Source organism: Pan paniscus, chromosome 21 (genome assembly GCF_029289425.2).
Source record: "Pan paniscus chromosome 21, NHGRI_mPanPan1-v2.0_pri, whole genome shotgun sequence".
Lineage (NCBI taxonomy): Eukaryota > Metazoa > Chordata > Mammalia > Primates > Hominidae > Pan > Pan paniscus.
In genome coordinates this window covers 9,715,051-9,730,342 of record NC_073270.2, presented here as the reverse complement: position 1 = coordinate 9,730,342, position 15,292 = coordinate 9,715,051, and the positions used below count along the sequence as shown (strand labels likewise).

The 15,292-nt window shown below is 38.0% G+C and overlaps 1 protein-coding gene across 5 annotated transcripts in view; it reads right to left on the bottom strand.

Moving 5' to 3' along the window:
- Window positions 1-15,292, bottom strand: part of PLCB1 (phospholipase C beta 1) — a 751,601-nt gene that overhangs the window by 53,752 nt on the left and 682,557 nt on the right. The gene's annotated exons all lie outside the window — the stretch shown is intronic.

The following is a 15,292-nucleotide window of genomic DNA, read 5'->3' as shown; positions in this document are numbered from 1 at the left end:
CCCACTCTTTTTTTGTGACCTGACCTTCATACTGATGACCCCAAGACACTATACACCAAGGCCAAATAATCTAATTAGTAATAAGAGCAGGGCGTTTAGAGTGATTTTAAAATAAGTATTGACAGAAAGCAGGATCACCAGTTAACATACAGTCAACATTCTAATGCAATCTGATATGGCTGTCCATCGTGTGGCAGAGAGATGTGGGGGCCAATGTAACAGCTAGGCTACCTTCTCCTCTTGTCCAGGGTGCTGTAAATTTAAGCAGCAGTAATAGACTGATGGCAGTGGAGGCCTCCACCTGTGAAGATCAGTGTGCTTCTAATGGCTATGTCTGAAAATCAAGGGATTCTGGACTCCTTGTGACATCTATGCAAAATCTGGGCTAGAATATACATCCTGTCCAGACATACTGATGCCAGCCTTCAGAGAGATTTTACTACAATTAGTACATGGAGACTCATATTCAGTAGGTTCTAATGAGATGCTTAAATTAAAAAAAAAACTGTAAAGTTTACCTTCTTTTAGAAAGGGTACTTGATCGGATACATAAAGGAAAATGAAGTAATGGGTGGGTGGTCCTGATTGTTTTATCTTTCCAATCCTTAGCCGGGGAATATTCTTTTTCTACCAAATGTGTATTCAGTGGTCCTTACCTATGCTTTCTTCTCAGGGACATAAAAGCAGAATATTGCCATTTCATGGATTACAGAAGTAGCCTCCTAACAGGTTTCCTGATTCCCCTCTCCAATTCATTTTCCACATCACATGCAAAGAGATTCTGCTAAAACAAAAGCTGGAGCATGCCCTCTCAATAGCTGCTCCTGTCTTCTGGATAAAGCTCCAAGCCCTTGATGCTTCTTGCAATGGTCTTGCATGCTCTGGCCCCATTATGGTTTCCCTTGGTCTCAGCTCTTTTCATTGGAATGGACTTCTTTCTGATCCTGCACTGTTCCCTTTGCCTTAGGCCAGCTACATCTGCTGTTCCCTGTGACTTGAACCCCTTCCTGTGATTTCTAAGAGTTCTCATTCCTACTCACACATCTCTTATATTGACTTAAGATTCACATCCTCTGGAAATGATATGCAGTGAAGCTAAGACCCTGTTTTATATTATTAGTAGGCCATCTCTTGGACCAGCAGTTATAAATCAAAGACCACTGGTAGTGCAAGTACTTTGAAAAGAGATTTAGGATTATATATGTAGACGATCTGAAGCAATTATCAAAGCTAGGTTGGCTTCGTAATATTTTCTGACAGAATCATCTCTTTGGCACTGGATACTCTATGCAGCAAAAATATCCATCACATCCAAAGCTGCCTCTGCATGCTTCAGAGCTTTCAAGAATAATTTCAAAATCCTTTCAGTCAGGCAAATTTTTACACTGAGTACTTTTTATTTGGTTTTAAAACCTAATGATCTATACGTTGCTGAACAGTTTGTTCTACCCTCTCTACTCTTTCATATTAAATTGAATTAAATAAACAAGACACATCAATGAGAAATCCAAATGTCAAAATGGCTGATTTTTAGCTCCCTTTGGCTAGAAAATATCAGTCCATGGACTCCTTTCAGGCGTGCATTGCCAGGGCATTCTGTACTGAAGCAGTGAGAAGTCCTCAAATCCATCTACAAAACACTCCAGAAAGCATCTCTTAACTGAGGATGTACAGAAAGACAGTACAAACCAAAGCATGTGTGTAAGGATCGGGCTCAGAAATCCTTTTAAAATCTAGAAGTGTAAGTGCTCATATTCCAAGCACGAAGGTGTTCATCTGAATTATCCCCTACTGGTCAACGGGCGGAACTGTTGCAGGGAGGTCAGCGGGCACACACTGAGGAGATGGGAACTGGGAACTTGCATTTGTGCCTGAACCTGAGCCATGCCTGAGAAAACCTGGACAGCACTCTTTCGGGGTCACGGACTTTTCCTGATGATTTACTCCTTTGAAGACAGTTCTGCTTGTGGCTAATGCTGAGGAATTAGAGGCTTACATGAAATGTATTCCAGGAGGATTTTTTCCCTAACATTTTGTTATGAAAATCTCTACACATATAGAAGAGTTGAAATCAATTTACAGTGGACATCCATATACCTACCACATAGATTCCACCCGTAGCATTTCACCATACTTGCTTTAGCATATGTCTATATCATTTATCCTTTTGGGTGCATTTCAAAGGAAGTTACAGGCATCAATAAGAATACTTTATTATATGTGTTATTAACTAGGATTCATGAGGATTAAGAAGGGGGCTCTGCAACAGAAGCATGATTCTCTTTCTAGAACATTAATTCTACTGGGCCTAGGAATTCCCTGGGTGTCCCCTAAGGGAATCTATTCAGGACAAAGCCATGCATTTCATCTCTTCCTAAAGAACTACTTATACGTACATCAGGGAAGAATATAAAAGGTGTTTTTTCTCCCCACTCCTCACACAATCTTGTCCATCAACATTATCAAATAGGTTGGCAGGGCTCCCTAGAGTGCTTTGTCATGACACCACTCAATTCATAGGTAGAGAAGACACAATCCTAGTTCTGCAGAAATTCTCAATAGCTCCTATTCTGATAGGGAATGACTTAATGAAGTTCTTGCATGTATTTAAGCCTGTCCCAATAAGAGATAATGTACTCTTATTAGTGAGCTCATCTTCAAGAGATGAGAAGAGATGGTTGTAATGAAAGCAGCTTGTGTCTGGATTAGCTTGGGTCTCACTGCAAAATAATTTTCCATTGTCTTAGGCATTCGCCTAAGACAATGTTTAAAAAAAAAGAAAGATAATTGGCATTGCTGTCAAGAGACTAACTGAATTTCCTTGTTTCATATTGTCAAACTTTTGAGAGGACCTAATTTGCCTTTTACAATGGGGAAGGTGGTGAATTACAGAGAGAAGTGAGCTTTTGAGAGTATCCTAAAAAACCTGCAAAGACACTGAGAAAGCTGAGGGTTTGATGGAGCCTTTTGGATACATGTTAAAGGCTATTGCCAACGTTTCCAGAGCTTTCAACCCGATCCACCATCATACCCCCCAATGCAGGATATCCCACAGCCATCAAATCTGGGCATGAATTCTAGATACACTTTCCCTTCTCCTTATTGATTTCATTTTCCAAATCTATACAGAATATTTTTCATGACGGTAATGTGTGATACTACTCCTTTCCTTCCTTTAGCTCAAGAGTTAACAAACTTTTCTTAAAGAGCCAGAGTGTACATATTTTAGACTCTGCAGACTATAAAGTCTCTGTCACAACTACTCAATGCAGCTGTTGTAGTGTGAACACATAGACAATGCATAACAGAATGCACATGGCTGTGCTCAATAGAAATTTTGAGGACACTAAAATTTGAATCTCAAATGATTTTCATGTGCTCTAAAATATTCTTCTTCGTTTGATTATTTTTCAATCAGTTCAAAATGTCAAAATCATTCTTAGTGCACTGGCTGTGCAAAAAGAGGCACTGGCCTGGATTTGAACCCTGTTCTTGTTTGGCACTATTCAATAGAACCGTCTGTAATTGTGGAAAAGTTGCATATTGGCACTGTCCAATACCACAGCCACTAGCTACATGGGAACACTGAGCACATGAAATGTGCTAGTGTGACTGAGAAACTGAATTTTAAATTTTATTCAATTTTTCAATAATGTATATTTAAATAGCCCTGTATGGCTAGTGTTTACCACCTTGGACAGTACAGCTCCATAATTTTCTTTCCTATTAACTTGAAAAAATGGTCTTATCTCTTGCCTACATTAAAATGGACCCCTAAATCCTTTCCTTTGCTGCTTAAGTTATATAGCTATAACTCTGGGGAGACAACAGTTGATGTCTTGATTTTATATATTACATTGCAAACACAGGGAAACACACATAGCAGATGCAAATACCTATACTGCACATGTGCATATGATCCTGATATAGCTCTTCATTGGAATTCCATCACTTCCAAATTCAGTGAACAAATAATCATGGGGAAAAATGCTTACCACTTAGTAAGGATAGTTCCCTCCTATTCAATGTCTATTATAAAAAGTGCAGCATTGGATAATGAAAACTATCATATAGTATAAACTTAAACTTTTATGGTGGTTTCCTTAATTACTTGTTACAAAATCCTATACCTCCTTTAGACAGCTTGAAATAATGAACTTGCAAAACTGACCTAAGAGATGTCATCTGAAATACACAAAGTGATAATTTCCAAGTAAATGACAGTACATAAACTCTAGGTCATCTTAAATCAAATCTCAGCACTTCATGCTGAGCTCACAGGTCAAGGCCAGAGAAGCCGACCACTGAAACACAGAAGCATAAAATCACTACTATTTAAATGGCTTTGGTAACAATCATTTAGCATACCTGTGAAGTCTTATTCATTATAAAATGATGCGATTATATTTTTCATCTTGATTAAACCCATTTAGAGTGAAACTTCTATCATCATTGGCAAAGATGATTTAGGGTTAACTGAGGAAATTCTAGAGTGAGAGATGAGTGACAGTTTCTGTCATGGGTAACACAAAACAATAGAGAAGAAGTTTAAGTTAATGGTGAGAAAATAAACACTTGCCCTTACAATCCTAGTGCTGAGTTTAGAATAATCCTAGGCCTAGTTGCTCCTTGAAAACTCTCCATGGATCCATCTGAGGCCTTCTTTTCTTTTTTTTTTTTGAGACGGAGTCTCGCTCTGTCGCCCAGGCTGGAGTGCAGTGGTGCAATCTCCTGCTCACTGCAAGCTCCGCCTCCCGGGTTCATGCCATTCTCCTGCCTCAGCCTCCCGAGTAGCTGGGACTACAGGCGCCTGCCACCACGCCCAGCTAATTTTTTATATTTTTAGTAGAGACGGGGTTTCACCATGTTAGCCAGGATGGTCTCGATCTTCTGACCTCGTGATCCACCCGCCTCGGCCTCCCAAAGTGCTGGGATTACAGATGTGAGCCGCTGCGCCTGGTGAGGGCTTCTTTTCTCTGTCATGCTATATTTTCTCCACTTTCCTTCCATTTTAATATGTATGACTCACAAATCTTTTATCTCCAGCTAAGACTTCTCTTCTCAATTCCAAAGTGGTACATTTCACCATCCACATGACTTCTCTAGATGCCTGAAAACATCTCAGTCATACTATGTCCAATGTTGCTGTCATGGCTCCCTCCCCCTCATTCCCAGTTTGGCAGTTTGACACCTAGCCCAGGAATAGGAGTCAAAATCCATTCAATTGCACAAACCACATGTCTAGGCAATTCCTTGACTCCTCCCTTTCCCTGTATCCTACAGCCAATCCGGCTCCAGGCCCTGTTTCTCACATCCTTCTACCTCTGTCCATCACCACTGTCATAAACCGACTCCACACTGCCAATGTCTCTTGCCTGCACTAACATTATATCCTTAGCTAATCTTTTGCAAACCGCTTGCCCCTTCTACCCTTTAATTTGCTCCCCACATTAATCAATAAAAATATTTTCAAAGCCTAAATCTGATCATATCACTACCTTCAGCCAGCCTTAAGTCTTATTAGGATAAAAGCCAAAATTGTTAATGCAGCAGCCAAGGCTTTATGGGTTTCATTTCTGTCTACCTTTCTGGCTCCATTGTATATTCTTTTCCTGATGCTCTGTGGTCATCTACCATGACTCTTCAGTTCCTTGCACACACAATGGTCCCTCCTATCACAGGGACTTTGCGTGTATTATTCTCTGTATCTGAAAGGATTTCTCTTCGTCCACACACTCTTTCTCACTCTACCAGACCTTATACCATTTACCTAGTTAATTCCTACTCAGCCTTTGGCTCTTAGTTCAAACATCACTTGCTCCAAGATGTTCTGCCTAATCTTCGATCCCCTATACCTACCTTGCTCAGACCAGTCTGGGTTTTCCTGGCACCATGCTCCTTTCTTTCAGATAACTTGTCTGGGTTTGTAGCTAGACAATTAGTTCATGAAATCATTTGTTTATTGGTTCCTTCTCTCCTTTTTTGGGGGGGTAAATTTCACTGGAGCAGGGACAATGTCTACTTTTTACAAAGTATGGTTTCTCCAGAACTTGGTCACTGGCATATTGAATACATTCAAAAAACGTGTGAATGAATAAAATGAGTACAATAAGGACCTGGGGATAGTATAGGTGAGTCTATGGTGGCATCTGGGGATGGGAAGGGATATAATGCCAACCTTCCTTGCAAGCCCAAGCTACTCCAATGATGCTTCACCTCTGTGGCCAGTGTTGACCCATGAACTCAATATCCAGACATCAACCAATATCCAGGATGTTATGGGGTGTGTGTTATGATTGGCTTACTAATTTATTCCTCCCTTACTCCAAGTTACCTTTTTATTCTTATTCTCAATTTTCCCCTTATCTCATATTCCCCAATTATTTTTTATGGATTTTTATCTTTCAGTGATGCATGCATTATTATTATTTGGTTCCTTCTGAGACCAAAACTACCTTTTAATAAATAATACTTATAATTATAATTTGTGAATCCCAATCCTCATTGTACTGCTAAGCCTCGAAAATCCAAGCTGAGATCCAATTCTGGTGGCCAGAATACAGTAGCCAGCTGGATATGCAAGCCTCATCATCTCAGTAGCATTATTCTTGTTTTGCCTTTAAGGCTACTTGTAGTTTCTATCACACACTCTTTCTCATCCACTTCCTGCCATTCCTGAGTTCTCCTGAATTTCTCCTGCCATAAAATATGGATTAATAAAGCAGAAACAGGGCCCATTCAAATTCTAGCATCCAATGAAAATAAAAGACAGAGAAAGCATGCAGCCAGCATTTTAAACCTGTGCTTTAATATATTAGGATTTACCATGAAAATATTTTTCTGGGAACAGGTTCTGGGGTCTGTGCTTAGTGTATCTACCCTTTTTCCCAATGTCCCCTTTCCAGAGATATATTTGTATCCAGCTGACATTGATTCATGCAGCCAGATGGCAAAGGACAGAGCCGGACCACTCTAGGCAATGTGTGTCCTACTTACAGGCCCAACAATCTGCAGTCTAATAGTAAATAAAGGTATTGAGCCTTTAAGTTTCAAAAAAACGCAATTTTGTTTGTTGGTTATCCTACATGTAGCATGGACAGTCTGAATGCTGGATGTGTCAATTCCAACAAGCAAGGAGATAAGATGTTAAACTGATTCCCCAAGGCGGGATAGAGAGAAGTATAGTGGGTGTCATTGCCAACCCTGTGAGATGCTGACAAACCCACTGAGAACCAGGAGTAAATGTTTAGGAAGCTAAGGAACAAAATTATCACTGGCAGACAATTGTAATGACCTTGTGATATGGTGGAAAGTGTCCCAGGGTATTTAGAATGTGTAAGATCTTCAAGGGCCTTCTGAACTATCTGAAAGAGATGGTAGAGGCATTCCTGTGTAGAAGGCGTTAGTGCTGAGAGCTTGTTCCCTGATGGAAACAGGATATAAATCAAAGGGATATAAATTGAATCAGAGCATTCCATAGAAACAAAGATGCCACTAGGGAATATGCTCTCACATCAAGACATATTAGTTCAGAATGGCCTTGTTCAAAAATGGCCACAGGTATGTCAAATCAAATATCAATAGTTCAATATGGTATAAAACTGGGTAAAGTGTACACGAATTGATTAGCAACCTAATATAATACAGTTGTCCCTAGGCATCCATGGGGGATTGGTTCCAGGACCCTCTTTGGATGCCAAAATCCACGGATGCACAAGTTCCTTATTTAAAGTGGTGCAGGCGGGGGTGGTGGCTCTGGCCGGGCATGGTGGCTCAGGCCTGTAATCCTAGCACTTTGGGAGGCTGAGGCGGGCAGATCACCTGAGGTCAGGAGTTTCAGACCAGCCTGGCCAACATGGTGAAACCCCATCTGTACTAAAAACACGAAAATTAGCTGGGCGCAGTGGCGTATGCCTGTAATCTCAGCTACCAGGGAGGCTGAGGCAGGAGAATCACTGGAACACAGGAGGCGAAGACTGCAGTGAGCCTAGATTGCGTCACTGTATTCCAGCCCGGGTGACAGAGCAAGACTCTGTCTCAAAAAACAAAAAACAAAAAAGGGGTGTAGTATTTGCATATGCCCGTTGCACATCCACTTATACACTGTGAATCATCTCTAGGCTAGTTATAATACCTAACTCAATGTAAATTTAGGGAATAATGATAATACCTAACTCAATGATTTAGGGAATAACGACAAGGACAAAAATCTATACACGTTCAGTACAGACACCATTTTTTCCCCCAAATATTTCTGATCTGCAGTTGGTTGAGTCCATGGATGTGGAACCCATGGATACAAAGGGCTGACTGAGCTGTAACAGGGAACTTTATAGAGATATCTCTGTTCTCTTCTACTCACATCTTAATTTTATTGCAACAGATCAAAGGTAGAAATATCATTTCATTAGTCAGTCTTGGAACTCAGAGGGGTCTTCCCAGCTGGGGTTTTCAATGACATATCTGAGGAAGTGTTTAGGAAGATGAGGGACTATTGTTTAACCAACTAATCCAGGGACTTGTGTTTTGCTGTTTTTTAGTTTTTCTTTCTCGTGGAAAGCCTGGCATTGGTGCAATGACTAGCTTTGTGCCCTAAAGCTCCCCTTAACTCTGATAGTCTCATCCTTTAATCTCCACACTGGCTTTAGGTATCACTATAGAATTATTGAAGAAAAATGCCCAGAATCCTACCCACAGTATTTTGGCAACTTAGCTTCCAGATCATGTGGTTCCTGATTTTACTCTGATCTTCTTAGGCACCTGGAGGCCTGTCCATTCCCAGCACAGGGTTCCTGGCTACCTTCCTGTTCACTCTGTATCCTTAGTATGTAGCGCAGTGCCTGACACATACTAAATGCTTAATAAATATCTTTTGGATGAATATTTAAAGTGAATGGGTCTGAACTTTACTGTTTCCCCAATTTAAAAAATAAGAATATATATGCAACCTTCTATTGCCCAACTATTTAGTCTGCAAAATATTAACTCCTTCTATAAAGTTGTTGAATATCTCCTCTATGCCAGGTGCTTGGAGAAATAACAGAGATGCGGCCCCTGTGTGGGGACGAAACAAGTTATAAACAAGTAATCACAAGAATAAGATATTTTCAGAATGATGGTGCCACACATTAAAAAAAAAAAAAAAAGGAAAAAAGATAGAAACTACTCTGCCATTTGAGAAAGTCTCTCTGCAAAGAAACATTTGAACCAAGAACTGCAGAAAAAGGTACCAGTGTGGAGATATCTGGAGGAATTGTGGCCTAGCAGAAGAAACAGGAGAAGCACGGTTCCATCTGGGGACAGACAAAGAGCTGGAACAGTGGAAGTATAGTGCGCACTGCGAGGGGGCGGGTGGAGAGGGATACAGCGCCAGGCTGTGTAGACGCCTACTGAGAAGGTAGGACTTGACACCTTTTGACAAACCCACAGAGCGGGGTAGTGGCTTTATCTGAATGACTTGAATGTCCACTTTTTATATGTAATTACTGTTCATCAGTTTAACATAATAAAAAATTTGAATGATGCTGACATGTGAAAATATCCCATCTGTCAAAATTATTCTTACAGTAAACTGATATATCATAACTACTCTCCTCCCTCCATTTTTAAAAGTGTCATTTAAATATATATATATATATATTTTTTTTTTTTTTGAGATGGAATCTTGCTCTGTTGCCCAGGCTGGAGTGCAGAGGCGTGATCTCAGCTTGCCACAACCTCCGCCTCCCAGGTTCAAGCAATTCTCCTGCCTCAGCCTCCTGAGTAGCTGGGATACAGACGCGGGCCACCATGTCTGGCTAATTTTTATATTTTTAGTAGAGATGTGGTTTCACCATTTTGGCCAGGCTGGTCTCGAACTCCTGACCTCGTGATCCACCCACCTCAGCCTCCCAAAGTGCTGGGTTTACAGGCATGAGCCACCGCACCCGGCCTTAAATATATTTTTTAATTAAAAACATTCTTCTTTTACCTCTACTCAAGATAGCTTTGATCTCTTCAATATTGAGTACATATAAAAGAGGGTAAAATAGTCATAAGATATAAAGAACATTGAAGCATAAACACCTACTGACTAGTTTATAAAATCCTCTCTCCTTCCCTGACTCCTCAGAGGTAATGAGAGTCTTGAATTTTTTGGTTTTATTGTTCTCATACTTTAAAAAATTTATTTGTATCATATTTGTATACTAAAATAATATATTGATTCATTTTGCATGCTTTTAAACTTATTGGATTGAATCATACTGTATATATTTTCCTCCCACTTGTTTTTTTAACTAAATATTTTGATGATGAAATTTATCCAAGTTGTTATGTGTAGCTACAAGTCATATTTATTTAGTTGTTGTGTAATATTCTTTTGTAGGAATATATTAACATTGCTTTATTCTACTATTATAGGTGGGTTATTTTTCATTTCTTTTTCTAGTACAGAGAGTGTTGCTATGAACACTCTGGCACAACGCTCCTGATACACATACGCTACAATTTCTCTAGGGAGTTTCTACCTTGATGAGGAATTTCTGGTTATAGGACTGTACACCTTCAACTTAACTGGATAATCTCAAATTGTTTTTCAGAGTGTTTGCACCAATTTTTACTCCCACCTGCAGTTTACAGTTGTCCCAGATACACCATATCCTTGCAAATCACTTGATATTGTTAGACTTAAAACATATGCCTGTCTGAAGGTATAAAATAACACTGTGGTTTCAATGTGCATTTCTTTGATTACTAATCAGCTTGAGCCTATTTATATGTTGCCAATCGTTTGTGTTTTTCCATATTAGAAGCACCTGTTTGAGTTTTTCCACATTTTTCTACTGTTTGTCTTTCACTTAATCTGTAGGAATTTCATATATAATAATATAATACTATGTTATAATATATTAATATAATATAGAGTATATATAATACTATATAATACAGTTGACTCTGTATCCATGGGTTCTCTGTATCCACTGGTTGAATCCGTATTCACCGATTCACCCAATTGTAACTCAAAAAATTTTGAAAAAAAAACATAAATAAAACATAATACAAATTATAACCAATACAGTGTAACAAGTATTTATATGGCATTTTAGGTATTATAAGTAATCTGGAGAGGATTTAATATATATAGGAGGATGAATAGGTTTTACAATATATATAACATATCTTTATAATACATATAAATAAACCACAGTGTTATACTATTTTATACCTCTACACTGGCATATCTGAGGAAGTGTTTAGGAATATGAGGGACCATTATTTAACCAACTAAACCAGGGATTCATGTTTTGCTACTTTTTATTTTTAAGTCTAATGATATTAAGTAATTTTCAAGGATATGGTGCATCTGGGACAACTGTAAACTGTTGGTGGAAGTAAAAATTGGTGCAAACCCTCTGGAAATCAATTTGAGACTATCTACACCATTTTGTGTCAGGTGCTTCAGCATCTGCAGGTTTTGGTATCTGTGGGGGGGGGTCCTAGAACAAATCCCCCATGGCTAGCAAAGGATGATGTATAACACTAATTTTTGATTAAGTTTTAAGTGTAGGAGTTATCTGTCTTTTTACTCTCTTCAAAGTGTCTTTTGATGAACAGAATAGCTTACCTTCAATTTAGCCCAAATTATCAATCTTTCTGTTAAATTTTGTTCTTTTTCTATATTGGTAAAGAAAAACCTTCCTTTTCCCAAATGCACAAAGGTATTCTACATAATATTCTAAAGATTTATAGTTTTATATTTCATATTTACTTCTTGAAACCACATAGATAGGATTTTTGTGTGTGAGGTGAGGTAGGAATCCAATTTAGTTTTTTTCCATATCAATAATAATAGTTCTTTCAATATTTATTGAAAAGCCTGAGTTTCTCCACATGTCTCCAGTGCCATCTCTCTCATAAATCAAGTTCTCACATCAGTCAGTGTGCACTTATTCATAGATCACTTATTTGTGCCAATGTTAAAGCTGCCAGTATCCCACTAATATCTTAATTACTATATATTCAGAATGATTTTTGATATGTGATGAATCTTTATGTTCTGTCCCACTTCAGAAACATCTTGGTAATTCCTGGGCCATTGCTTTACCATAAAAATTTTGGAATCAGCTTGTCAAATTCTACAAATGTTGACTTTTTTTGGTACTGCATTTAATCTATAGATCAATTTGGGAGAACTTTTTTTTTTTTTTTTGAGACTGAGTCTCCCTCTGTCACCCAGGCTGGAGAGTGCAGTGGCACAATCTCGGCTCACTGCAGCCTCCGCCTCCTGGGTTCAAGCAATTCTACTGCCTCAGCCTCCCAAGTAGCTGGGATTACAAGCACATGCCACCACACCCAGCTAATTTTTGTATTTTTAGTAGAGACGGGGTTTCACCATGTTGGCCAGAACTTATTTTTATGCTATTGGCTCTTCCAATTCATAAGCATGTTATAATAGACCTTGTTTGATGTTATACCCAATAATAACTTTACTTGTTATGATGTTATATATTTTTTAAGTTATTCTAGCTGCCTGTTGCTTATATATGGAAATGAAATGGATTTTTATAAATTAATTTTATATTCAGCATATTTGCTAACTCATTAACTTATCTGTAGATTATTCTGAATAGTTATTCACATCATTTGCAAATATTTTTTCATTTAATATCTAAACATTGTATCTTTTATTTATTCTTCTTGTCTTACTGCATTGAACAGAAAGGGATAATAGTGGGCATTTTTTTGTCTGACTAGCATATGGAGATATGATTTCCTTTAGTGAAGATTTGCTGGTGGGAAACCCTCAGTCCTCACTGTATCCTTGCTCCCCATCTTTTGTCTTCCTGGGCTGTGCTAAAAATCTCTTTATTACTTTCATTGTTAAATGATACTTGTGTTTCTGGAACTTAAATATGATACTTATATTTAGATGTGGCATTGTTTAAAATACACTATGCTTGAGATTTCTTAATCTATGAATTTGTGAATCTATGAATTAATCCAGAATTAATTTTATTAATTCTGAAACATAACCTCTTCAGATAATCTCCTGTACCTATTTGCTCTCACCTCTTCTCATTCTATCCTTCGTGCCTCTTGATCTCTCTACCATATTTTCCATGTCTTTGATACTTTGCTGTATTCTTGCTAATTATATAGATCTCTAAAAATTACTAATTCTCTTTCTGTTGCTATAACTATGCATTGCATTTTAAATATATTTTTCACTTATAGAGAATCAATTTGTTTGTTTGCAAATGTGCTTCATCGCTTTTTTTAGTCAGTTGCTTTTTACTCATATTGTCAACCTTAAAAGTACTTGCTTAATATTCTGTTTCTCATAATTCCAAAATCTCAAGTTTTTGTAGGGGTCATTCTGCTGTCTGTTATTTTTGCTCTTTCTCACTCATGGACTTTCTTTGTATTCATTGTGATTGCTTTCATGTGGTGAATTTCCTGGAACTTTATCTGTAGTAATAGTTTAAGGTCTGGTTTAAAGATGGGTTCCTTTTTAAATAAACTGATTAATTATGTCAGGAGCCCAGAGGATTTCCAGGATGAGACAGATTTAAATTAAATCTCTTTGTTTTTGGTATTCTGAAATTTTCCAGTTTGGAGCCTAAGCGTGGGTCATTTCTTTCTTGTTGCTGAGCACTCAGTTTGGCCCTTCAGTCTGGCCCTGAGTTTGTCAGGTGGGGTGAATTCAGGCTTCAAACCCCCAGTGAGGACCAGCTTGCAATCATGAATTCTCAGGGAGAATTTTTTCCTCCTCTATTCTACACCAAGTTTCAATACCAAGTTCTACCAAGCTGACACTGATAGACACCTTCAAGATAAAGGACAGCTTGCATGCTCTGCTCACGTCTCTGGTACCTGCTTTCACTTGGACCTTGTCCTCTGAGCATTCTCTACTTTTTTCCCATTCATTGATGCATTTAAACATATTTTAAAAAGTTATACAGAGTTTTCATTGGAAGCTCAGGTCTCTCTGTTTTGTTTTCTTGATATTTTGTTATCTTAGATTATATCAGCAACAGATGCGGCATTTTCTATGGCAGAGGGATACAGGTGACTTCAGGATTGCTTCAGAATCACTGTAATTCTACTAAGAACCAATCAAGTTTGAAGGGCTCATTAACAGAAATGTGATGATATCAAGAAACTATAATGGCTCCTTTTAGCCTGAATTGGATTTCTTTTTAAAGCTAGAAATAGAAAGGGCACTTGAAAGAAGTGGTTCCAGATGAACAGTCAGAGGAAAGCTTAGAATTTCAAACAAGCTCTCATTTAAAACTAACTTTTATCACTAATGGATTATCTTGCATTAACATGAAGAATACTTTTAATCACCCAGATAATACATAATTACATTATTTCAGTAAACACATGCAAACAAACAATATGGATAGCTGCAAAGCACCCTTTGGCCACCTCCTTAATCCCAGTCCCCTCCCCCAGGTAAACCATGGTTTAAGTTTGGTATGTAGATGTCCAGAAATTCTCTGTTCATTCTTATTCATATATATGCTTATAGAAAGAACAGAATTTGTTTTGCCTTTTAGAAAAATGTATAGATGGTACAGTATTTTGTATGTCTGAACATGTTTTTGTTCTATTCTCTGGCTTGATAGTATGGCTTTAGAAATCCCCATTAAATTATTTTAGGACTTTGAATGCTTTGCTTTACTCTTCAAATTTCATTTTCTGTAGAGATGCCTGATCTCATTCTGACTTTCAATTTGTGAGTGGTAGTTTTTGTTCTGGAAATGTTGAAAAAAATTCTTTTTGTTTTTGGTATTCCAAAATTTTCCAGTTTGGAGCCTAAGTGTGGGTCATTTCTTTCTTGTGGCTGGGCACTCAGTTTGGCCCTTCAGTCTGGTAATTAATGTTCTTCAGTTGTGAAAATGTTTCTTATAATATTTCTTTGATAATTTACCTCCCTTGGTTTTCTCTTTCCAGTGTCCCTCTCAGACGGGATCCTGTGCTCTGGGCACTTAGCTGTATCTCCTGGTTTTTTCTGAAAGATCAGTTCCTTCCCATTTGTTTGCTTTTAATTATTTATTGATCTCTTATACACTGGTATCTCATCTTTCATATTCTTTGCCACTGTTTTACTTTTCTCTTCACTACCATTTTATAAGATATCATTAAATATCACTTCCAGGAATCTTTGCCACAATCCTCCTTAGGAATATCTATAAACAGGTTATATGTGTTCTATTAATATATCTTATGGTTTCTGTTGTTTTGTTTCATATTATACATAATTAGATAGACAGATAGATATTATTGATGCTATAGAGGAAAACTA